Source organism: Molothrus aeneus, chromosome 4, assembly GCF_037042795.1.
Source record: "Molothrus aeneus isolate 106 chromosome 4, BPBGC_Maene_1.0, whole genome shotgun sequence".
Classification (NCBI taxonomy): Eukaryota; Metazoa; Chordata; class Aves; order Passeriformes; family Icteridae; genus Molothrus; species Molothrus aeneus.
Window position 1 is genome coordinate 52,621,107 of NC_089649.1, and position 25,700 is coordinate 52,646,806.

General features: G+C 35.0%; 1 pseudogene; it reads right to left on the bottom strand.

Annotated features, from left to right (window-relative positions):
• LOC136556096 (uncharacterized) overlaps positions 1–22,597 on the bottom strand; it is a 60,548-nt pseudogene extending 37,951 nt beyond the window's left edge.
• Between the last annotated feature and the right edge of the window lie 3,103 nt (positions 22,598–25,700).

Sequence of the window (25,700 nt, forward strand, 5' to 3'; positions counted from 1 at the left end):
ATATGTCTCAGGTATAGATAGCTGTGGATTAGTTTTGTTGTAAAATTGCATGAGGGCTTAATTGCATGTGTTGTGAAGGTTCTGGAACCTGCACTCATTCTGCAAGGCTTGCAATCAGATCATTGACTACTGATAAAAGTGGTTAATGAGAACACAGATGTGTGCTTGATGAAAGTTGTATTTGATGTTGATCATGAAATAATACTAGGAGAAAGAAAATGGTTAATGTGAGTGAATGGCGATGCACAGAGCTCAGTATATGTGGAGCCATGACTTAATCTTTGATGCTGAAAGTCAGATTATCTGTTGGCTAGTTTTCAGGACCATGGTGAAACAATATTTCTTGATTGCAATAAAACTTGAATGCTCATTGTGAACAATACTTTTGCAAGTTGTGGAGTTTTAATGCAATTTCTACTGTCTTTTCCAGGCAACTCCATAATGTCAAAAATTCCTTTGAAAAAACAAAACAAAACAGTATTTGAGTTTTCCAAATGGGTCAGAGCTTTTGATTTTTTTTCTTCTTATATTTTCTCTTTTTTCATTCACTAGCTTGCTTCATTCTAAGAAGCATATAAACCTGGAAATATTCTAAGAAATATTAGTCTTTAGAAAAAGCATTTTGATATGAAATTCTCCATGTGGAAGAAGCAATTTAAATTTTGGTAGATAAAATGCCTTTATTTGTCATTTTGCACTGACATATTCAAATGAAAATGTGTACTCTTCTGTTTAATCCTTGAGATAATGTGTATTTTATTGTGCTTAGGAACCATGACAACACAAAGAGATGTTTTGTATTTAAACCAGATACCAGAGTAACATAAGAATATGAGTGCTTGTATAACTTTAGATGGAATAGGACTGAGTCACTGTAATTGTGTTTTAGAATTTATGAAATTTTATTTTTCTTTGTATCTGTAATGGCAACATCTATTCTGGCATAGGCAAACTCACTTGTGGTAAAACCTGTACATAAATCAGGCATTGTAAAAGGTCATATATTGAGCTCCTTAGTCATCAGGTGTTTGGTTAAGTAATAATAACAATACTTCGTTCATTCTTACCTATGCTTATGACACCAAGCTGAGTCATGCAGTTGACACACCTGAAGGATGGATGCCATCCAGAGGGACCTGGACAAGCTCAAGAAGTGGACACATGGGAATCTCATGTAGTGCAACAAGGTGAAGTGCAAGGCGCTGCACCTGGGGTGGGGAGTTGAACAGATTTGAGCAGCCCAGCCAAGAAGGATTTGGAGATACTGGTGTAGGAAAAGCTGGACATGAATTGGCAATGTGCACTTGCAGTATGGAAAGCCAACCACATCATGGGCTGCAGAAAAAGGTTGAGAGAGATGATTCTGCTCCTTTGCCCAGACCCCATGCACAGTACTGTGTCCAGATGTGGTGTCCTCAGCACAAAAATAATACAAACTGTTGGAGAGGCTAGAGTGCCACAAAAATGATGAGTGATGAAGCACTTCTTCTTCAAGGAGAGGTTCAGCAATCTAGGATTTTTCCGCCTGGAGAAATCTACAGGGAGAATGTACTTCGAGATGGCTTAAAAGAAACATGGGAACAAACTTTTTAATTGGGCTTGCAGAAATAGAACAAGCAGTTGAGGTTTTAAACTAAATAGTCAACTCACACTAAGTATGAGAAAAAAGTTTTATGATGAGGGTGGTAAGACACAGGAACAGGCTGCTTAGAGAGGTTGCAGATGTCCTATCCCTGGAAACATTCAAGGTCAGATTGGACTGGGCTTAGAGCACAGTTGGAGAGGTCTGTGATCATTGCAGGAGAATTAGACTGTATGGCCTTAAAGTTTCCTTTCAACCCAGATAACTTATGATTCTATGGTTGCACTATTTATCAATCTGATATCAGAGTAGAAAGATGTCATGTGAATTGAAAAAGGAAAAAGCAATTCCTTAACATATACATATATATTTTCATTCTTATTTTTTTTTCTTTTTATTTGGGGAATGCTATGCTTTTAATTTGTTCAGTACTTGGAAATGAAATTTCTTGAAATTTTCACATGCATATCTCAGTGTTCTATCATTTTTTCTTTTTTTTTTCCTTTTTTTTCCCTCTGGAAAAGAAACCAAGAGAACTTTTCCTAGATTAATTATAAAAAGTTAATTCAGTCTTCTTCCTATGCCTTTTTAATATTAGTGTTCCCAGGTAAAATTACACTGTACTATTTCAAAGGAAAGCATTTTTTATATGTCAGTGCATGCCAAGCATTTATAAATGGTACTTACAGGGATTTTTTCATACTTCTTTTCAGTTGTTGTACCATTCTGTCATTACAATTCCTCTGAAAGGAAGGGAAAAATGCATTTTTCCTCCTGAAGACAGAATTTGAATTACTGATACCATGAGTTTGAAATAAGAAATACATTAATTGTTTTAAAATTCACAGAGCATAAAGAAAACAATGCCCATTACTGCTTTTTTATGGGTAAAATGTCTTTTTATTAAATATGGAAAAAATATATGGTTTCCCTTGTCCAGCTTCAGTGTGCTTAACCGAGATCTCATTAACCTGCAAGATGTTTTCTAATTCAGTCACAGATGCAGTCATGAGTAGTCGGCTGGAAATGAGGTAATTGGGGTGTGACAGAACTCTTAGTTTGTATCCATAATTCATTCTTCATAATAGAAGAAAATGTGAAGGTGCCCTATCAAAGAAAGTTTTTATTATAAGTTTAGATTTATAAAAGGTGATAATCGCTTTTCTGGTTTTGATATGAATGCACCATTTTACAGTACAAAGAGCAAAGCTCAGATTTCAGCAATACAAGGATGCAGGGAAATGCAGACTGGTGAGCCTCACTTGATCCCTCAGAAGGTCATGGATCGAATCCTAATTTCCAGGCACATGAAGGACAAGAAAATCTTCAGGAGTAATCAACATGAGTTCATAAAGCAAATCAAGCTATCATCAAGCTATGCTTGACCAACTTGGGAGCTTGATCATATCAAGCTGGCCCAGGAGTGTTGATCTGCTTGACAGTAGGAAGGATCTGCAGAGAGATCTGCACAGGCTGGCTCAGAGGCCTGGGGCTAATTCTATGAGGTCCAAAAAAGCAAGGTACTGTATCCTCCCCTTGAGTCACAACAATCCCACGCAGTTCTACATGGGGAAGAGTGGCTGGAAAGCTGCCCAGAAGAAAATGAGCTGGGGCTGCTAGTGGACATCTGGCTGAATGTGAGGCAGAGTGTGCCCAGGAGACCAAGGCCAATGGCATCCTGGCCTGTGTCAACAACAGTGTGGCCAGCAGGACCAGGGCAGTGATTGTCCCCCTGTACTCGGCACTGGTGAGACTGCACCTCAAATCCTACGTCCAGTGTGGGCTTCCCACTACAAGAGACATTGAGAGAATGAAGCAAGTCTAGAGAAGGGCAGTGGAGCTGGGGAAGGGTCTGGAGCACAGATTTTATGAGTGTCTGAGGGAGCTGGGGTTGTTTAGCCTGGAGAAAAGGAGGCTCAGGGGAGACCTTATCACTCTCTGCAACTGAGAGGATGTGGTAGAGAGGTAAGCATTTATATCTTCTATGTGACAAGTGAGAGGATGAAATGACCTTGAGTTGCACCAAGGAGAAGTTTAGATTACAGATTAAGAAAACTTTGTCACTGAAAATGTGGTCAGTCATTGAAACAGGCAATCTAGGGGAGTGGTTGAAACACCATCCCTGGAAGTCTTCAAAATATGCAGGGGTGTTCCACTCAGGGACATAGCCTGTAGGCTGGACTTGATTACCTTGATGGTCTTTTCCCACCTAAATGATTCTATGAGGAAATGCCCTGACTTGTAGAGAGCACTAGATTCTGACTACCCAGATTTAGGGAAGGTCTTTGACACTGACTTCCATAACATCTTCATAGAAAAGCAGCGGAAATAAGGGCTGGATGTGCAGTCAGTGAAATGCATAGAAAACTGGATACCAATAATTTTTGAAAGAATGTAGAATGAAAATACTACATTTTTTGAAGGAGTGCAGAATTTCTGTCACTTTTCCAGAACTGCAAACATTTGGAGGTGCTTAACCTGAATATTTATTCAGAAAGGAACACAGTAGAATTGGAAAAGTTCTTTTTCTTTGCCCTTCAATATTGGATGCTCCCCAGTATATTGCCCAGATAGACTTGAAAAGATTCAAGGATGTACTTCTTTACTTTGAAAAAGGGGCATTTTGCTGAAAAATATGGATTATTGTCTCAGGAGTTAATTTTGTTTTGTGTGACTCTATCCTTTCATCTCTGGATTGTTACATTGTAAGAATTCTAAAGCCACAATTAAGACTATTCCTTTCTTTCATGTGCTATATTTCTACATGGAAGAAGTTTATTTTTTTTTCACCACCAAGAAAAGATCTTCAAACATCTATTGCAGCTTCAGTTTCCTTCTTTTATACAAGCAGAGAAAATGTTATCAAGTCACTATATACATATACCTTGTATCAGTCTACAACACCTCACTGACAGGCCCATCTTCATTTTCCATAATGTCTATGTTGTGAAAAACACATTAAAAATATTCACAGCTCTCAATATATAATAATTAATAATACTGGGGAGAACTCACTTAAAATCCCCAAAGAAATAAATATACAAGATACTGTACCATAGTAAGGGTGTTCTTAGGTGTAACTTTAGAAGTGCTATCTTTCTTTCTGCCTAATAAACAAGACTCCTTAGCAGGAGAGCTGAGTGGCAGAACTGATAACAGCAAGAGCATGAGAGACTGTGGAAGAATTTCAAATAAAATAATTACCTTTACTAACTCTGCAAGAGTTTCAGTAAATGCTGAAGAGGAGAAAATTGCAGGTGCTGACTTCAGAGAGTTGTAAAAAAATCTCTGTAGAAAATATCCTAAACTATACATTTTAAGTTTCTGATTGTTTTTCTCCTATATTGCCTCCTGCTGCTGAAAGCCACCTGGTCTCTGTTACATCTCCTGTTCAGCATATTCAAACTTTGCTAGAACTGCTTCAGGGTTGAATATTTTAGAATAATGTTAATATAGCAGATTTTGACATTCTATTGTTCAAATGGCGACAATATTTTTTTTCTAATTATTTTTTTGCTGGGTTGAAATTCAAACTCCCTTCAGAGCAAAGGATGCTGAACTCCAGACTAAGAGAACTTAGCAACAATTTATTTTTTTTCCCTAGTTGCATCAAGCAGGGGAATAGATGACTTTTGTATTTAAATCAGCAGAGTCACATGAAAGAAAGAGCAACATCTGGCCAAACACCTACAAAAATGGTATTCATGAAATACTATCATCCTAAAAAGCTGATACACTATAATGATAACTGCTCAAATTTTAAGAGCTTCATTTCTCAGAGGTGCTCTTACAGAGAGCAGCTGAAGAGTACAAGTCTCAGAAGTGCTGAACACATCTCAGTAAGATATCCCATTCTCTATTCAAGATCAAAATACATTTTAGATTGGCTGGAACCTGCGTACTCACTTAGAAGTCTGTCTTCAGAGATCTGTTTTAAAATCTTTGCTAGAGAAAAGAATTTACTGCACAATGCAAATTTTTTGAGAAACATATATTCAAGATGACTGATTTTAATAAAGAGTTATCAATTCTTTATAAATCAATCAATGTTTTAAATTCATCCTAATATTTTAGTCAATAATTCTCAATGGTTTCTCCCTTCATTCCCCGCCCACCCTAGAAATTTAAAGAGAAATGAAATGTAGATAGAATGTGGATATTAAAAATCTTCAGAAGTAATTTGCTATAAAGAAAAATTGCTAAATATGGATTTCATGTAGATAGATCAACAGACTCAAATGATTTTCAAGATATACTCTTTTTGTCTTTGGAAGCACTAGGGATGTAGGCAGGAACACTACGTATATTCTTCAAGCTTCAGAAATGTTGGGAGAAATAAAAGGGTGGGGATGTAGCTGCTGACCCAGGGTGTAATGGAATAAGACTTGTTTTACTATCAAAGCTGCATATATGCTTTACAGATCCTTAGTAACAAAGGTTTAGTTGGTCAAGGCTTTCTGGCTATTTATGATTTTTTTGTTATATAAACAGTTAATTTTAAAGTTTAATACATAGTCCAATGCAATTGTAAATTTATTTTGAAACCCTTTAAAATTACAATAATGGATTAGAGTACCACACAAGGATACTGCAAAATTTAAGTATCACCATTGTCTAATCTATCATGCAGATCTCTAACAGAGTTAATAATGGTATGAAGCATAATTGCTGCAGCTTGCACAATAAGAATACATTGCTATTTGTCTGAAAGGAGATAAAGCTGAGAAGGAATTGCAATGTTCTGTTATTGAACTATATGTTTGAAATTCATGGAATTGCTGAATGCATGTGGAATTATTTCTAAATTTTGTTATAGCTATGCTTAAAATTTTGGTTGAGATGTTCCCTACAATTTTAAATTTCAGACTTCTTAATAGAAGTAAAATAAAATAATCTGAACAAAATATTAATTATTTCCATTAAAAAATTGCTAAGATATTTTGGGGATTTCATTGATTGCATTATCACATTTCATCGAGAGGAGTATCATATCTTCAGCTTTGAAGTAACACAGTAAAGGTATACACAGTCTTTATGATAGAACTTAAACTGGCGAATTCACCCCTTTCATAGTGAAAAAAAGTGAAAGAAATTCTAATTCTAATGTTTGTGACATGTGAAGTTCTGCTAGCAGTAACTTCATGATCAAACAGTTATTATCTGGTAAAAAAATGCACAGAAAGATTCTGGAAGCTATAGAAGGTGGCTCTTATGCAAGCTTAATGGTATTTTTAAGGCAAAAATAACTTTTAAATTTAAAAAAACTAAAATTATAGATGAGAGCTACTAATACTGTGTCCATAGTCCTATAACCTGTAACTAACTTATATTCTTGTACATTTGTAGTACTTTGGTAGAATAAAAATTAAAGAAAGAGACAAGAATAGTGTTAAAAGGAAAAATAAGTGTACTAAAACACGAGGACTTAATAAAATATTAGTAAGGAAGTTTTATAACATAAAGATCTTGCAACTCTTATGAATAGAGAACTAAAAGTTTTGCCACAGTTTGATAGGAAAATTGCATAGGTTTAATAACAAACCTTCAAGTATTTCAGTTATAATCAGTTAAATTTTCATAGTTAAGAACAAGCAGTAGGTGTATAGATGGTACAGATGCTGAAATGCATAACTAGGACAGATGGGAATAGGATCAGATGATAAACAGTATCTTTCAGCCCTATTTATATATCATTAGTATTACTGAAATTACCTTTTTACTTCCCTTTTTCAACTACAAATGTAGACATCCATGGATTACAAGTCTTAATTGCATCTGTTGCTGACTTGAACAGTGACAGACAGTGAATGATTTCCATGGATGCTGAATAAAGCATTCTATGATAAATATTAAACAGATGGTCTTCATAAAAAAAAATACTATTTTTTTTTTACATTCCGTTGGATTTCTCAAAAAGGGCAGACTGCTTAACTGAAAGAGGAGGTACAATATGCATAATACAGCAAATAATTTCATATGGAAATTGCTATCTTGGTCCTGTGATGGTAGTTTGACAAATATTGTTCCCAGTAATGTTGATTCTGATAGTATAAGGTAGTTGTTTTATCATTACTGCTGAGGCTTTGTTCTTCATTGGCTCATCTTCAGGAGTACAAGGTTCTTCAGTTGATCAAATCTAAAACCAAAAAAAGTTTCTCAAACTGGTTGTGTGATGCTGCATAGAAAAATTTTAATTTATTACAGTGTTATATAAATTTGGATTAAACTAATGGAAATCAGTATTTTACGGAATTTTAATATATACTTTAAAAAATTTACTGAAATATCTTTATATATTTTCTGCTTCCCACATAGCACCAGAAAGAAGAAATACTTGTTTTTCATTGCTATGAAATCAAAGGAAGAGAAAATATATGGGGGAGACAAGTATTTAACTTTTCTTGACAAAATGTACATAAATACACAGTCTATGCTATCTTTCAAATTTTATACTTTTTAAAGGGAAATAGAGAAGGGCAATATAACAGATATTTTAAAAAGTAAGCCCTTGCTGGTCCTATGGAAGACAGCAGTGCACCCATATAATGTAACTAGCTAATAATGAATGACTGAAGTTATGTTTTTAGTACATGTATTTGATTTACTACAAATAAAAATAGTTTTTCCTTGTACTAAGACAAAAATAGTTTTCTGTACATAAATACATTTTGATACTTCATTTATTTCCTCTGTTTCTTCTGTGCATGTGTGTACGCAAATGTCGATATCTAAGCTCTTTGCAAAAATTTCAGCATCATTACTCCACTATTACAAAAACATGAGAGGAATTGAAATGATTTCTTAACAGACATCATATAAGCTAGGGATAGCCTATTATTATATTCCTGTTTGGAAACAATCCTAGATGTCTCCTCTGCTGACTTGATAGAGCGGTTAGTAGTGTCTTCCCCTGTAAAATATAAAAGATCCATGAAATATATGGACTGTTTGATACAAAGCAATGTACTTATTCCTTAAATAGAAGTGGAGTTTAGTTAAAAAATTTAAAATAAAGTAAATACAATAATAATTATATTTAACATCTACCAAGGTTCAGTGTACAATTTCTAAGACTTCCTTCTTCTACTTAAGAACCATTCTAGTTAATGAACACTTGTCATCTTAGGAAATAAATTCTTGGGTCACGACAACCTGAGCTAAGCAGAAAAGTTCTTTAGTAGAGAGCTGAATAATGCCAATGAACTGAAACACCGACAACTGTCTTAATTTAGAATGTCAGTGAATGAAGTAATGTAAATAGTCTCTATTACTGAAAATTGGTCCAATATTTGTAAATTTTTACTAAAAAGGCTGTTTTATCTAAGGTAGATCATGCCTTTGTCCCCTTCCTTTTTCTGTAGCTATAGGATTTATCATCTGCAAGAAACTTAAATGTTGTTTTCAAATCTGGATGTGTGAAGGTCATAAAAAGTAGATCACCCTGTCCATAAAACTGCGACATTTCTATCCACTCATCTCTACATTCTGGGTCTTACCACCTTCTTAATTTAAAATATGTGACTCACTGAGGTGCATGGAAAATTTCATTCATGGAAATTTTCCCTTACATTTGTGACAGCATGGTCAGAGAAATATTAGATATGGGTCTATCTCCTCCAAGTTAAATTTCTAAACTGCTAAAGACAGTGGAAGTTTCTATTCTTATCTTTATTAGGTATGTACCTAAAAGGCAAAATACTTGTGAAAAACAGGACTAACAACACTGGCCTATCACACTCCAATTGCACTTAAGAAAACAAGGGATTTCACAGGAGATGATATGTGGTATGAGGATTTCTCAGAACCTGGAGAGATAGTTTTTAGTGCAAGTCTGAAGAGAGGAAACCAACAGACAATGGTCCATGAATCTCAGAAATATTCAATTTTCTGTGAATGATAAGAAGTGTTATTCAGCTTCCCTTTTAATTTGTTGCAAATACCTTAGAGAAAGACTTCCCAAGGATACATACATGAAGACCTCATGAGGACTCTGGTCTGCAAACCAATCTGATGATGAAGGTGGATAGTTCTTTTAAAATCACCTTGATATTAAAAGTCTAGTTTATACCTCCTGTATTATCCTTCTTTTTCCTTTTTGGGCCAGCTAAAAATGATGATGAGTAAACTGTATAGGATAATTTGTGTTTATTAAAACTGAGTAAAATATTTAGTAAATATTTAGATAAAACTGACAATATTAATTAAATATTTAGATACTGGCTTCAATATATTGTTTTGTGGCACAAGATGGTGATCATGAATCTTTTTAAAAGGAGATGATTATGATCAACTCCATTTCACATAAGGTATTTTCTGAAAATTTAATCATCGGCTTTGGAAGTGAGTTAATGGGTCCTTTTCCTTTCTATCGAGCATATTGTATTTAAAATTTCCTTTGCATATACAGAATTGAGAAGTCTGATTAAATATGCATGCAACAGAAGCTAGAAATTCAAAGGACAACCATGGGGAGATTTGATTGGGCTGAGCACTTCACAAGCATTTCTGTAGGGTACTGTAGGTACTCTTTCAGATTAGAAAACTTTGTGACTAGGATATAATGACTTTCTATTCCCTGTGAAACTCTCTCTCTTTTTGTCTTAGTCACTTTTCTCTTATATGACTAATGATATCATTCAAATGAAAGCCATGAATCTTTCACTCAGTAAGTTACAAAAAAGAACAGCACTTCAAGCTTTGAAATACTAACAGACTAAAGGAAAAGAAGGCATAAGAAAAAGAATGTGACCACTTTTCTCTCTTCAGTGACCAAATAACCACCTCAAAGTTAGTTATTCTAGCTCTCTCAAAGGCTTGCTTCAAAGAAGTCTTTTTGAAGCTTGAGAATTTTGTGACTGAGAACAGAATAGATATGTGAAGCCTACAGTCAGGATGAGCAAAGATCAGAAAATAGCTGTCTGGATAGAAGTCTTCTATCAAAAGATGTATAGTTCTTACCTGGTTTATTTCAGAATCTTTTCTTTTTCAGGTATGAATATAAATAATGCATTTGGAAACCTAGGTGTTTAGCAAATATTTTGCTTGAGAAGTGCATCCACCCACCGTAAACATAACAGAAATAGCAGTCTCATTCCCAAAAACTTACCAAGACAGCTCTGATCCAGAATAATGTTTCATGGGCTAGGTCTCCTTTTTCTCTATTTTATCATATCTGTACCTATATTTCAGGGATCTAGTAATATTTATGTCCCAACTCTTTGAAACCATTGAATTTCAAGTTATGAGTTTCTCACCCAGAAAATTCAGAAAATGAGTCTGAGAGAGTCTATGTTGCAAGTCACAGGATAGAATGTTGATGCTATTCTGTCCAAAGAATAGTATTATAATAAAATATTTAAAGTATAAAATAATAAAATAAAGTAATAATGTGGTGCTCAGTAGTTTAAATATTGTAATCAAATACTTATGTAGAAAAAAGAACCATAGAATCATGGCCCCATTTGGATTGGAAGGGACATTCAAAGACCACCTAGACCCACCCTCCTACCTTTGACATTGCCGTCATCCACTATATTAAGCTCCTCAAAGCCCCACCTAACTGATCTTGAACCTTGATCACTTCCAGGAATGGCAAATCCACAACATCTCTGGGAAACCTGTTCCAGTGCTCCCCCACATTCATAAATAATTTCTTTCTAACATTCACTCTAAACCTACCCTCTTTCATTTAAAAACTGTTTTTCCTTATATTGTCACTAGAAGCCTTAGTAAAAAACGTCTCATCTTTCTTATAAACCTCCTTTATATATTGAAAAAGCTGCTGTAAGGTCTCCTGAGAGCCCTCTCTTCTCCAGGCTGAAAAACACCAAATGTTTCAGCCTTTTTCACAGGAGAGATAATTTTTGTGGCCCACTTCTGGACTCACTCCAATAGGTCAATGTCCTTTTTATGCTGGGGGGCCCAGAGCTGGATGCAGTACTCTTTGTGGGTCTCATAAGGGCAGAGTAGAGGGGAGTAGAGTAGAGGAGAGAATGACCTCCATCAACCTGCTGATCATGGAAGGGTAGTCTTTTCCCCATGTCCTGAAGAAAATGATTTTACCTTCCGTGTTAAGGCCATAAACCTTGTTATATTTTTAGGAATGAATATATATATATGTGTATATATATAATGTTTGCATGTTTAAGAATGGTATGCAGCCTGGACTTCACAGCATGGTCATATGGAGATTTGATTTCTGTTCCCACCTTCAAAGAATGCCACAGTGTGAATGAAAATAGTCCCATGTTTTAATTTCCATCTGATATCTGAAGTATCTGATAGTCTCCTGCTCTAACAATATGAAAGATTATGTTCTGGAGTGAATGAACTGTTGCTTTGTTTCACCTTGATAACCTTAAAGTGACAAATTTTTCATCGTCAAATTGTAAATATCTCTTCATTAAATATTTGCAGCATTTTCAAGCTAAACAGACTAACAAATCATCAGCCTAGAGGCTTTCTCTGTATCATATTACTTCACCCACTGAATACTAAAGGTTTTTTAAATCTTGAAGGTATTTTTGCATTTCACCTGTAGAATGCAACATTTGTGACATTTTAAAGATTTAATTAAAGAATACTTCTCATAGTAGAATTCCACAGGAAGTGCTGGGTGACAAAACCCCAGTGTTGTGAAATTAATTGGACCACTAATGTATAGCTGAAACAAGTCAAAAGCTTGAACCCAATGAAACAACTCATTAATCTTCAACCAGCTGTACTGTGCTAGGTAAATAATTTCTGTATTCACATCAAGTTATCTTAAAAAATCTGAAAAGCTAAGGTATTGTTTTTAATCAGGAAAAATTATTTTTCAGGACAGAATATATTGCATAGGCATGTTTATCACTCGAATTTTTTTTTCTGAATTAATTGTTAAGGCTCTTTAACTTTTAAAAATACATTGTTTACATTTAAAAATGATAGAAAGCCTTTCTTTTCTTCCTTTCTTTCTTCAAAACCTATATTTTTAAGAAAGAAAATTTTACAAAAGGAATAAGTTAGAAGGGTTTTCTGGTGGGCATAGTGATAAGAATTTTAAAAGATTGTGTATTTTGATACCATGTTTTCTTCATGGATTATATGATTTGTACAGTATTTCTTGAAGAATGTCAAATAAGTTTATTGGCCTGTGTTTTAAAGCACAGAGATAATGGCATATTTAGAATATAGGCCTGCTTTTCTTAATTTCATAAAAACAAGTAGCTTTCCATACATGGGCACACAGACTGAAGCTCTGTGAGGGGAGCTGGAATCTGACAGTGATGGGAACTGAATCAGTAAGGCAGAAGGGAAGTAGGAAAGCTGAGGGAGATTTTACCTAAATCTCAGGAATGTCTCCTCAGGTTTCTTCTAGGTTTCTTCCATTCACTTGACATGCAAGCAAACACTTCCCTTTAGACTTTAATATAGTAAGACTTGTTTCCAACAATAAATTAAACTTCAAAGATTATAACATGAGAAACTCACAGATCATAGAAGGGGAAAATTGATTGGCCAAAACTGACCTGGGACTAAACTTGTAACACAGAACCAGAAGAAACTATCAAACTTCATAGACAGTGAAGTAGAATATTTAGGAGAAGGATGTGAAAGATAGGGCATGTGGAATGCCGCATTACTAGGAATTTATGACTAATGCTGAATGTAAAATCAGTAAAACAAAGGTCAGCGGTCAGAGAGAAGCAGCTGTTTCTTCACAACTGGGGGAAGGGAACTTGTAAGGTAAAGCAAACCATATAATTGAAGCTGCTCAGTGCTTCCTCTCAAGCAATTCTGCTTCTGATCACAGCAGCTTTGAGCAGGAAGATAAATGTGTGGCTGATCTGATCATTGATGTAGCTGACTTTACTTTGTGACCAGGAGAGAGCCAAGATGTTTTCCCTGCCACCAGTGGGAGATCTTTCAACAGAGACAAATAAGATAATTTGAGACCCTAAGAGAATGCAGACTATTCCATCAAATAAAAATACATTTCTATTATGTATAATGCAATGCTAATTGCCAAACATTTTTTCTTTAATGGATCTATTATTTTTTTTCAGTTGCTAAATTAAATTACTCCCTGTCTGTTGCAAGGAATGTACTTTCTCTTATGTGTTTCTTCCAAATACAAGAATTTGAACTGGATCACAATGATAGTGGTGAATCAGTCAAGCCATTGCAGAGCAGGATTAGCTGTCAATAGATAATTTCACTGCAGAATTCATCTTGACTTAGCAAAAGTGAATGACAAATTTCTTTCCTTCTATGTTTCTCTAATGAGGAGTTATTGAATTGCTTAAAAAGGGACCTGATTGGTGTTTCATATTTGAACTATGATTTTTAAAATATATAATGACTGCAAATTCACTACTGGCCTTTGAAACCAGGATAAATAAAAGAATATAAGAAAAAAATCACTATAACGGCTATAGAGGATTGACCCTTGCTGGATACTAGGTGGCCACAAAAGCTGCTCTACCACTCCCCTCCTCAACTGAATAGGGGAGAGAAAATGTAAGGAGAGACAGGGCAGGGAGAGATCATTTGTCACTTACTGTCACAGGCAAAAGAGACTTGACTTGAGGAGAGTAATAGAATTTATTACCAATCAAATCAGAGAAGTGTATAGAGAAAATAAAACCAAATCTTAAGTTCTGTCTACCCCTCCTCTCCTCACAGGTTTAGTACTACTAATTTCTTGTGCTCCTTCTCCAGAACAGTGCAATGGGACTTGGAACAGGGCTTGCATTCTGTTCTTCATCCATTGCTTCTGCCACTTCCTCCTCAGGGGTAGGACTACTCATACTCTTCCCCTGCTCCAGTGTGGGGTTCCTCTTATGGGAGACTTCTTCTGAGAGTTCTCCTGTGTGGGTCCTTCACAAGGGTTGCAGTTCTTCACAAACTGCTCCACCATGGGCTTTTCTCTCCATGGGGTCACAGCTACTGTCAGGAGCCTGCTCCAGCAGGGCCTTCCCTTAGAGTGACAGAATCCTTTGGGAATCCACTTGCTCTTGTGTGGAATCCTCCAAGGGCTGCAGGTGGATCTCAGCATGCCTGTGTTCCTCCATGGGCTCAGGGGCACAGCTGCCTCACCATGGTTTGCACCAGAGGCTGCAGGGGAATCTCAGCTCCAGTGCCTGGAGCAGCTCCTGCCTCTCCTTCTGCACTGACCTGGGTGTCTGCAGAGTTCTTCTGACATAATCTCACTCCTTGAGTGAGATTATCCTTGTTGTTGCAATTGTGCAGGAGCTTTTTGCTCTCCTTGTTAAATCTGTTATTCCAGAAGCACTACCATTATTACTGATGGACTCAGCCTTGATCAGTGGCAGGTCAGTCTTGGATCCAGCTGGCACTGGCTCTGTCAGACATGTGGGAAGCTTCCCAGAGAAGTCATCCCTTGTGGCCCCACATTACTAAACCTTGTCACTCAAACACAATGGCCCACTGTCAGTATATTGAAAATATTTTTCATGTGTGAAAGTGAACACTCTTTACTTAAGAGGTACAATAGCCAGGTATAGAATATATAGCTCTATGCACTGGCAAAAGCATGCATCCCAAAATTCTCCAAACCCCCTTGTGAGAGTAGCAAAAAGAAATCTTGACAGACTGATGTAAAGCTCTGAGAATAACTGAAAGAAGAGTTGTGAGTATTCAGTCCTGAAAAGGCATTGCTGAGAGACACAGCTATCTATATTTACAAGTGTTTCATTTCATCAAAAACATCCTGTAATCTTGATATTAAAGAAACCCCAATGCTTATTCACATGAATTGCAGGCTGGGAACTGATGCCATGTCATCTTGTCATGCCAGCTCTGCATTTGTTCCTTACACTTCTGTCATTCATTAAAAGCTGAATAGAAAATGTTTCACAAGTAACAATGCAGTTCACAATTATGTTATTTGTTAAAATACTTGTAACTCTGAAAAAGAGCAAGTCCCATGTTTTATAGATAAATGAGGTTTTTTAACAGATACATTAGGTATTTTATCAATACTTTTCTGAGCATAGTGCTGAATTCTGATCAACTGGAAAATTATTAAGTCCAGTAAGTACAAGGATAAGTTCAACATTTACTTACAGATTTTAAATCTCATGTGTTTTGTTTTTTAAAATTATTTTAAATATTTTCTATTTTATTTTGTTTATTTTTAATTCTTTTTGGCTGGAAAGTTACTGAAGAAATGAAAGAAATTATCTGAAATTATTTATTTGGCTCTATCTTGTTTGTTGTGATATCTTTCTGTGAGAAATATGGGTCTAATTCAGAATCTTTAGCAATTTGATGTCTGTTCTTCCCTTCCATGTCATTTTACTTTATGACCTAAAGACACAGTATTTACACAGCATATAATCACAAAAATAATACAATTAATTGTTTATAGGCATTATTTTTCAAATGGGAATTTCTATTTATTGTAATATGCAACATTTACCGAGTAATTTTGTAGATACAAAAATGATGCAATGTGTGATTTGGTGTGTCATTTCAGAACAGCTCTTGTACTAGGATCAGCTTCAGAAACCAGTGGTGATTAAAATTATAAATTCTGTCAGCCATTTGTAGGAACATGCCTGTGTTGGGTTTTGAGCTTATGTGACAGAGGATGAGGTAAAAATAAAATAATTGCTTTTAGTGGTTTGAGGGTTAGGTGACATGCAGGAAAAACACTAGTTCAGAATGTTCATTTTCCTTCAGTCCACTCTTGTTTCCATTACATTCTGAGGAATGTACTGTTCAACTGCAGATCAGCGTCACTTCTATGCTTCTAGCACTAATAATTTAAAACCTTACATCTCTGATATTGGCTCCCTGCTAAGCCTCTACCCTTTCAATTATAATATTGACTTTTCTTTATAGTTTCTTGCAATACTTCTTGTTATGTTATTGGTATGAATGCTCATTCCTAAAAAGGTCAAAGGAACACTGCAATGTACTTCTCAGCCTTTGTACAGAGGATTGCAAGCTTGTGAAAAGGGACTTTTTTCTTTCTTTTTCTCTTGAAAATTACAAAAATTCCTAACCTAATTTTATCAAGTGTATTGAAAAGGTGTATTTCTGTGTATTTGCCAAGTAATCATGCTCTCCATAGGTGAGTTACCTGCAAGATACATCATAATACCTGCAGCTTGCAGAAGATGGCCATCAGTGATGTGCACGAGCTTAAGAAAGGTCTTTCCAAACTATTGCAATTATGACTATATTGAGATGTTTTTTTCCTCTAGGGGAAAAAATAATCTTGTTCTTGCTAACATTTGAGATAAATTAACTTGGTTAATGTGTGTTTCTCTAGCACTTCCCCTGTCTTCCTTACTTTCCCAGAAGTAAATGCTAACTCCTTGCCCTTTTGGACCAAAGTTTAATGGATAGCATGTCAAAATGGAAGTAGCAGGTGGTGTACCAGTAAGCATTTCTGCAATACTATTGAGAAACAGAAATGTGAAATAATTACATTAAAACCAATATTTTATTTAATGTTTTCAGGCATCAGCAGGAATTTATTACCTATCAAGCAGACCTAATTTCAGGCACAGCTGAATACCAACCAGAAAGAAAGTGGCCTTCAAGTTTCTCTTCAATTTTGTTACACATGTTTTGAAGATATCAAGGGACCCAGGTTAATCTGCATTTGCACAGAACCAGCTGTTACTGTCTGCATCATTACATTTCAATGTGTATTCCAAAAGCAAAACTATTTTTTTCTTTCAACTTCAAGTTCTTTCTTTGTCTTCTTATAGGTCTTGTTGCTGTTTTCTTGCTTCATCATCCACTTCTAAAGTACTATTTCTTATTTTTATCCTGTGTGATTTCATTTTTGACCACATTCACAAGCATGTATGGACCAGCAAATTTCTGGACTGGGTTAGGCTGTAGCTTTTCAATTTGTCTTGCTTACAGCAGGGCAATATGCTTCTCTCAACAGCACAGTGTCTCACGGCATGACATCTCCACTGCTGCAGGAAAAACACTAACTTCACCCAGGACTGGAGTGGGGACTACCCTTTCTTTCCTCCTTTGTCAATATGTTTTGAAGCAAGGGTGCAAAAGAGGTATTTCTTTAATTCGAGAAAAAAAAAAAAGACTAATACTTGGATACAATTATTTTACTTACCCTGTTTTTGTGTCTAACACTTCACTGTCTGAACATTACAAACCTGTTATTCATTACTATTTGTTTTATTTTTCTGTACAGAGGATGCACATAAGATATTATTTAATTAACATGATTGTCTATCTCAACTTGTACAGCTATAAAGATCATAAAATATTCCACACACCTATCAATAATTGACATAGGATAGCACTGATACTTTAATATTTATGCTATATATAATACTTCCAGCATTTCTGGCATTAGCTTTAAAGTTCTGTGTGAGCATAAGAACAGAACTTTTGGTGGGCTGATGACTTTAACATTTAAATAGTCCAAACTTTCAAAGGATCTTTTAAAATATTTCTGTTCTTTATTTTATGCATATTTAGTCTTTAAAACAAATAGATTGATAAACCAGGGTGCACAGTGCTGCCCTTTGAAAGGGGAGATGAATGAGACAGTGCAAGGGAGTGCAGCTATAGCATGATAATGGAAGAGGCAAAGGCCAGCATTGGATGGCACTGGGAATATAAACAGCAATCAGTTAAAGATAAGAAATGTGGACAAAATTATTTTGAGGGTAACAAAATGAACAAAGAGCTAGTACCTAACATGTAAAATATATGTGTTAAAAAAAAAATAGAAAGTTAAACTGTAATATGGACTTGTAGACTTACATAGCAAAAGCAAGGTGTAAAGTTGTGTTAGAAAATACTCATAAGTAGTCCCAAGTGAATCCCAGACTAAGGAAAAGAAAATGCCACCATCAAAACCACATATATATGTGGTGAAGAATTTGGGATGCTGTCACTTTGATGTAATATCCTCATTCTTTCTTCTTGAGTAGTACTAGTATTGTGTATCTGAACTGTAAGTGTAATGTGAAAGAAAAACAATACACTAGGAAAATTTTGTGCAATAGTTATTAATTGCATTAATATTAATATTTATTTTGCCTTGATTGAATATTTTGGATTGTGAATGCCAGCATCACTGTGTCAAACTAGCTGTTATCAATGTCATGGTTTCTTTAGATTTTTAAGATTCAAGTTTCACTAAAGTTCTTGAATTCCTGCAAAAAATATGCATCCCTTTTTCCCCCATTACAAAACATGAAATGTAACATGGCCAGCCTTCCAGCACAGCTCATAGAGACTCTACCACTTCTACCCATCTCAGAAGTTGCCTGACTAGGTCAGGAATCATGGCTTTATTATGTGCTCAAAGCTGAGTAATGGGAACTTGTGAATTTTTTAACCGTACAGGGTGTGCCATCTGTCATTTGTCGGGGAATGTGCATACAGCATGTACAAGGTTGGTTCATAGACCATGCATTCTACCCCATCCTAAACATTGGGTTGATGTGATCTGGGGGTTGGTCTGGCGGTTGGCTTGTTTCTTGTCATTTACAGTTACTGGGAACCTTGGGAGCAATAAGAGTGTATCTAAGCATGGAGACTAGCAACAGATTTTGCACATCATAAGTGTATCTTCTCTGTGTCTAACAAGTTCTGGAAATGCAGCCTTGATTTTTCTGAGATCTGTATGACAGATTTTATCATGATAAATTGGAAAGACAGCATAAAGATTGCCGTATCAGCTAGTACTCTGCCAAGATAAACATTATTTGTTTACTTTCTGTCTGACTGTTATTGCCTATCACACAGTCTGCCTTTTTTATCACCTATTTAATGAACTGCAGAACTATCTTTCATTTGTTCTTGTTATTCATCTTGGCACAAAGTTTCTGAACGGGTGTGTTAATAGAATTAATGCACAGCAGTAAAAAAGAGTAGAATCCCGAAACAGAATTAACAATCTAATTTACTTTCACCAAACAACTACTGAGTGAACACATATGCCACTGAAACAGATTAGCACAAGTGCAGCATCTAAAACATTAATGAACTGCAGTGGACGTGAGTGCCTGCTCTGGACACTGAAACCTGCACATGTGTGAATTGCAAGAAGCAGGTTATACAACATCTGCCATTAAAATTTGAGCTAGATTATTTAACATATGTTTTAAATAATTAAATGACATGATTTTATACACACCGTTCAAATAGTTTTGAAATGCAATTATTCACATAAAACATATGCTTCTGTTGTACCACACATGCTTCTGGTTAGAAGTCCATGAAGAAGCAGAACCTGACAGGCAAACACAGCACTCTGTAATTCGTACATTTTACATGAAACATATGGTCTGCAGTCAAGCACAAAAAGCATCATATAAGGTGAAAGCCAGTACAGCAAATTACAAATCAGAATAGCACAGGAGAACTACTTTTGAGAACTGTTTTTTGAAAGCCATTGTATCTGTTTGCTTAATTTATTGAGACTATTCTTTATGACTTCCATGCTATGAGCATTGCTCTTCAGTAATAGCATTTAATATCCTTCCAGAGACTAAGCAGCAAAGTGACTGTACTCTTGTATCTCTGAGGTGAATATATGAAAGTCAACATTACTTAACATATCTCTGTTCAGCAGAGACGTGGTAAAAAGAAAGATTGAGTTAAGTCCTATTTCCTCAAAATCCATTCTTTTTTTTTCATCTTTGCTGTTGTTGTTGTTCTTGTTTTAGACTTTACAGTGTGTACTAATTTAATTCAGGATTACCATTGGAATGTCTCAGAGCTGGAGAGGAACATCAGCTAACAGCATGCTGGGGCATCACTTTAATAGATTTGGTCAGTCAGATGAAAAACCTTCCATTATAACCATCTCCTAAATCTGATCTGTTACGTGAAAGATACTAAAGCTCTTGCCTTTCTTTGTCTGTGATAGAAAATGCATTATGTGTCTTCAAGAATTATACACAAAAGGAGTTAGATTCTGTTTGTAAAACAAGCATGCCTGCTGGGTTTAATCACCACAAGCAAAAATCCCTTTAAATCTGCTACTAACAGCACTTTGGCATCTTTTATTAGTGAGTCTATAAAAGCCTCTTTGATTTTTTAAAATACATTGGAGCTGTTTTCTTTATAAGTGGTGGTACAACAATATTCTAACTGACCTTCATCCTTGCTATTGCTTTTGTGCTCTGCATATTCTCTTCTAATATTTAAAAAAAAAAAAGAAATAAACTCAGGCAAAGAACTGAGATGATTAGTCATTTGCCTTTCATCTCTGGGGCTACAGTCAAATGTGCTTTCAACAGGAGTATCTTATTATCTTCAGATCAGATGTCTTTAGGTCTACAGTGTAATGTATTTTGATGACCTTGGATTCTAGGCCAAAAAAAAAAAGAACAAATGCTTTCTTGTTTCTATTTGAATACTAAAAATTTCATATTCTCCTAAATGATTAGAGGAAAAAACCTTCTGCTGATTCAAAGAGAACTGAGAGAAGAGTAGAAAGTGTGGAATTGTACCTGCCATCATTTTATATCGCCTCCATTTAAGAAGCAAAACTTCATGTAATCATATATCAAATATACCTTCCGTTTAAATTTTGAATCCACTACAAGTCAGTTTTAGTTATACCTCTAGAAATAAGTAATAATATCCTTACACCAATTTCATCCAAACAAAGGATAATTAGACATCGAGTGTGGGTGGTATCCTCTCAGTTCATCAGTCTGCAGAATGGTTTTATATCACAATTTAAAAGATCCAAGAGACATGCCCTATAACCAGTAGCACAATACAGTCATGTAGAGGTGATCTTTTACAGAAGTTATGAGTAGTAGCTGAGCTTGTCCTGATATGGAAAAATTACCAAAAATAAGCTGTAAATAAATTTTACTTCATTTAGATTTACCTATAATAGCTTTTTTTTCTCATAAGTGCATGCCCACTTGTCACAGAATCACAGGATATTTTGGTTGGAAGGGACATTCATGGTCATTGAGTTCCACTCCTTGCCATGAGCAGGGAAACCTTCCAGTAAACCAGACTCCTCAGGGCTCCATCCAACCTGCCCTTGATAGATTTCACTTCTTGATCTTTGAGAAGAATCTCACTCAATATATTATATTAGCTTTCAGCCATTGTTTTCATGCTATGAATATTTTTGAGCTGAAACCTGGTGAAATGACCTCTTCAGAGACAGTAAGTGAATAAGAGTGGTTTTAGTAGAGCTTCAGGGATATAAGTAAAAGGTTAATTACCTCTCATTAGGGTCTTTACAACTGTGTGTATTAGTCTAATATATGTCATATCATTTAGATTCAAACAGCATTATTTCCTAAAACCCATCTATGAATAGCAGCTACTCTTAATTGTAAAGAACTGATCAATTGACTTCTGTTGCCTTATGTTAATTTTCAGTTCTGACGACAAAATCAATAGGAGGCCAAAGAAATTCTCTTAAAAACCCCAAAACATCTGTCACCTGGTGTATAGATTAATCATTCAAACAGCTGAAGTCTAAAAACCTTATTTACTCCATTCAGTTACCTAATTATGGCAGTAATCCAGGAAAATCGAAACACCTCCAGAACACAGAACCAATTATATTGGGTTTTAGTAAAGTTCCACCACTGTCCTAGACTGTAACAAGTCACAGAACAAAACTTTTAGCTGTTCATTATTCCAAAAACATAGACTCTACAGAACAGTCTTAACTATCCTAGAACTTTGGGATGTTTTACCTTTTTTTTTTTCCCTCACCTTACCAAAATGGCAACATCTGTAGCTGATGGCTTTTCCTGCAGTGCCCGTCTGCAGTGGTGTATCTCGAAAACTGTTACAGGAGGAGTTTGTGATCCACGTACTTGATTTATATGCAGGTGCATGGTGACCATTTACCAACGAGCTCCCGAGGAAAAGGGGGAGTGGGGAGCTGTGGTCAGTTTGTGGCAGTTCATCCCTTCTGCTGCCTTGCTCCACGTGGAGTCCCTTCAGTGGGATGCAGTCCTTCAGCAGACACTCCTGTATGGGTCTCTCCCGCAGGCCATAGTTCTCCAAGAACTGCTCCAGCATGGCATCTAGCAGAGGCTGCCCCACAACCCCTCCAACAAAACTTTCCCTCTTAAAACCTAGACACCCTTTTTCTAAGTTTTCTCCTTATTCTTGAAGAGAATATCTGAGTACACCATCTCTGAAAGCACAAGCAGACATAAAATGCTATTAAAAGCTATTTTTTCTGTAGCACAGAAGCAATCCTCAGGCATTAATTTTTTAAAAAAATATACATAGTGCATTAGAGACTAATTCAGATACCTCTCCCTGAATTTATAAAGTCTGATAAACTGCAAAAATGTGGCATGTAAACTCCACTTCATTGGCACATATACAGAGCAATGATTCTTTCTTTACATTCTCATTAAAATTATTTTCCTGTATGTTTTAGCATAAAAGTTTTTACTTCACTTATCCCAACTGAATGCTAAAAAATCAGATGTTGAAAGTGTCTTTAGAGAAAAGAAGTAAGTTGCTACCTAAAATTAAAAATATTTTGCTTGAAATAGAATCTTTTTTAAACACACAGATTGCCATACATTGAATATACAACTTGCCTATAGGCAAATCAAGTAGAATTGCATGACAAGTAGTGGAAGGAACAAAGGCAATAAAAGCAATATGCTGTAAATAATTTCATAATGGACCAGGTCAACTTTTAGTTATAAAACACCAGAGGATTCAGCTATATTCTTGATTCTTAAATATTAATCTTATATGCTGCTAATACAATAATTATAATCTATTTATTTAACAATGATTTAAAAAAAAGAGTAAAAAGATAAATGAGTAATAAAATCTTTTTATCAAAGAATATATATAGTTGCAGTGATGTTACCCACACCTCATAATGTGAAATTCAAGATAATGAATTATAATAAGGACCTTGATAAAATATTCAGAGAAGCTGGAACGACCTGCAGCAGAAATTATACAAGGAGTAGCACTCCTTGCAGACATATTTTTGGCTAACAATGAATAGTGATGTTACAGGAACCCAGAAGCTGAACCATTTCTTCCTAAGAGAGCTATTTCCCAATACTGGCACACAGTGTAAGCATATGAAGGAACTGTCTTGGGTTAGCTTACAGAGGATTCACAAACAAAGCTTTCTTGAAATTACTAGACCTTTTTAGCCAATACTTTGTCAGTAAAGACAATATCCCCTAAAGACAGAATGTGGTGAAGAATCAATAAATGAGCAATTGTACTTTCTTGATCATAAAAGAAGAAGAACTGGATCCTTTTCCTCCTTTCTGGGTCTTGAAAAAGACAAAATTATCAGAGCTCATAAAATCCATGTATAATGAAGTCATCTGAAGATAAAGCCACTCTTTCATGTATCGTTTGACAAGTAAGTGAATTCAATTAGGATCAAAGATGCAACTAGCTGTCCATAAATTGTTAGTATTTATCAGCCTTGGCTTTATACTCTATTAATTAAAAAGCTAGAAGAGATGCTTATTTAATATGCTGTTCTGAATATCTTTCTGCTTCACTAGACAAATTCCAGTTTGTTTTTGAATTAAAGTCCCTTTTAAAAATAAGCAATCATAGATAAAAGGTTTCTTTGCTAAAGATGAACCATTTTAAGGTGGTAAAGCGGTCCGAGTTTGATCTTAGAGTAAACATCTTTCAGCTGAACTTACTGATTTCCTAGACGCTGGATTTTTTTTTCTCACTTTTAACACAAATAAAAGAAAATTAGGATTTATTATAACTCTCCCTGCTACTTAATATAACCTTCACCTACTAGTTCATTAAAAAAAAAATTAGTTCATTGAATCTCAACTTCCAAATAGTTTCTATGGTTCTTATATTTATACTAAATTGAGGACATCAGATACAGCTCCAGTGTCAGTGTCCCTTGAACTGAAAAAAATAAACAATTTTTTCTTAGTTACCGATTGCTCAACAAATATATTTTAGTGCAAGTATATATTTTAAATGTGCTTTTTTAATGTTTGATATTTTTTCTAGGTATTGTTATCAAACAGCAATGCATGGCTGTATATGAGACACATCCATTCAGAAAAAAAAAAATTGCATGTTATTTAAGTATTCCTAAATTTATTTAATATATAAGTTAATTTTGTGTCACACATTTTTACAGTCTATATAAAATTTTCAACAAGGCCTTTGGCCACCAAGCCTATTATATAATTAAAATACAATTATGAAACAAAAATGCCCTAGAAAATATATTCTAATTGGTTTTGCAATCAGGGAACTCCCTTTTAATACAATGTATTAGAGTATAATATTGTGTCAACAAGCATAATTTCAATGATATATATGCAATATATAAAGAAAAATAAAAATTTTACCTTATGATTAAAACCCAAATGAAGCAGTTGATAATTGTAACAGAAAATGATGCTGAGCACCTAGTAACCTAATGCAGTATGATTGATATTCTGTAATGAGAGGTTAGCACAATGCCATTAATATGTCAGAGTAAAAATGATTTCTAGGTAATTTGTCTTTGTGACTTCTGAAGTTTTACTTAGGTCTAGAAATCTTTTATCCTTTTTCCAGAGTCTGCAAAATTGGTCAGATTGTTCAAAATTTATTATATGTATGTAATTAGACCTGACAGTTGGGTTAGTTTCAAAATGGCATTCAATACAATGAAAGGCTTTTCTTATGAATTACCAAGAAATTCTGAGTGGATATGCTTACAAAAATTTTGTTTCAAATATGTTGAAAACCAAGTCAAGTATTTTAAAACTAGTCTATATTTTTCTTTCTCTTAGATTTTAAAAAAGTTTTACTTATATGATATCTTAAGAGGAAAAGAATCCAAATAAATTATTAATTTCCATTTAAAATTGTTGGGTTTTTTTCTGACATCAAAAATTTGTCTCTTTAGAGGAAATCAGAATCATTTTACAAACGTTATTTTGGGGAGACTAACTACATTCAATAGCATTTTTGATATTTTATTTTAAGTTATACTAAAATTTGATTTTTAATGAACAGATGTTAAGCATTCTTAACAATACAGATGTCTTGCATGCCAAGTTGACAAACACAAAGCCCCCCAACTGTTACCTTTGTAAAGTTATGTCTGTATTCTTAATTGGAATATTAATCTCTTCTCTTTTTGTTCATTTCACTGTTT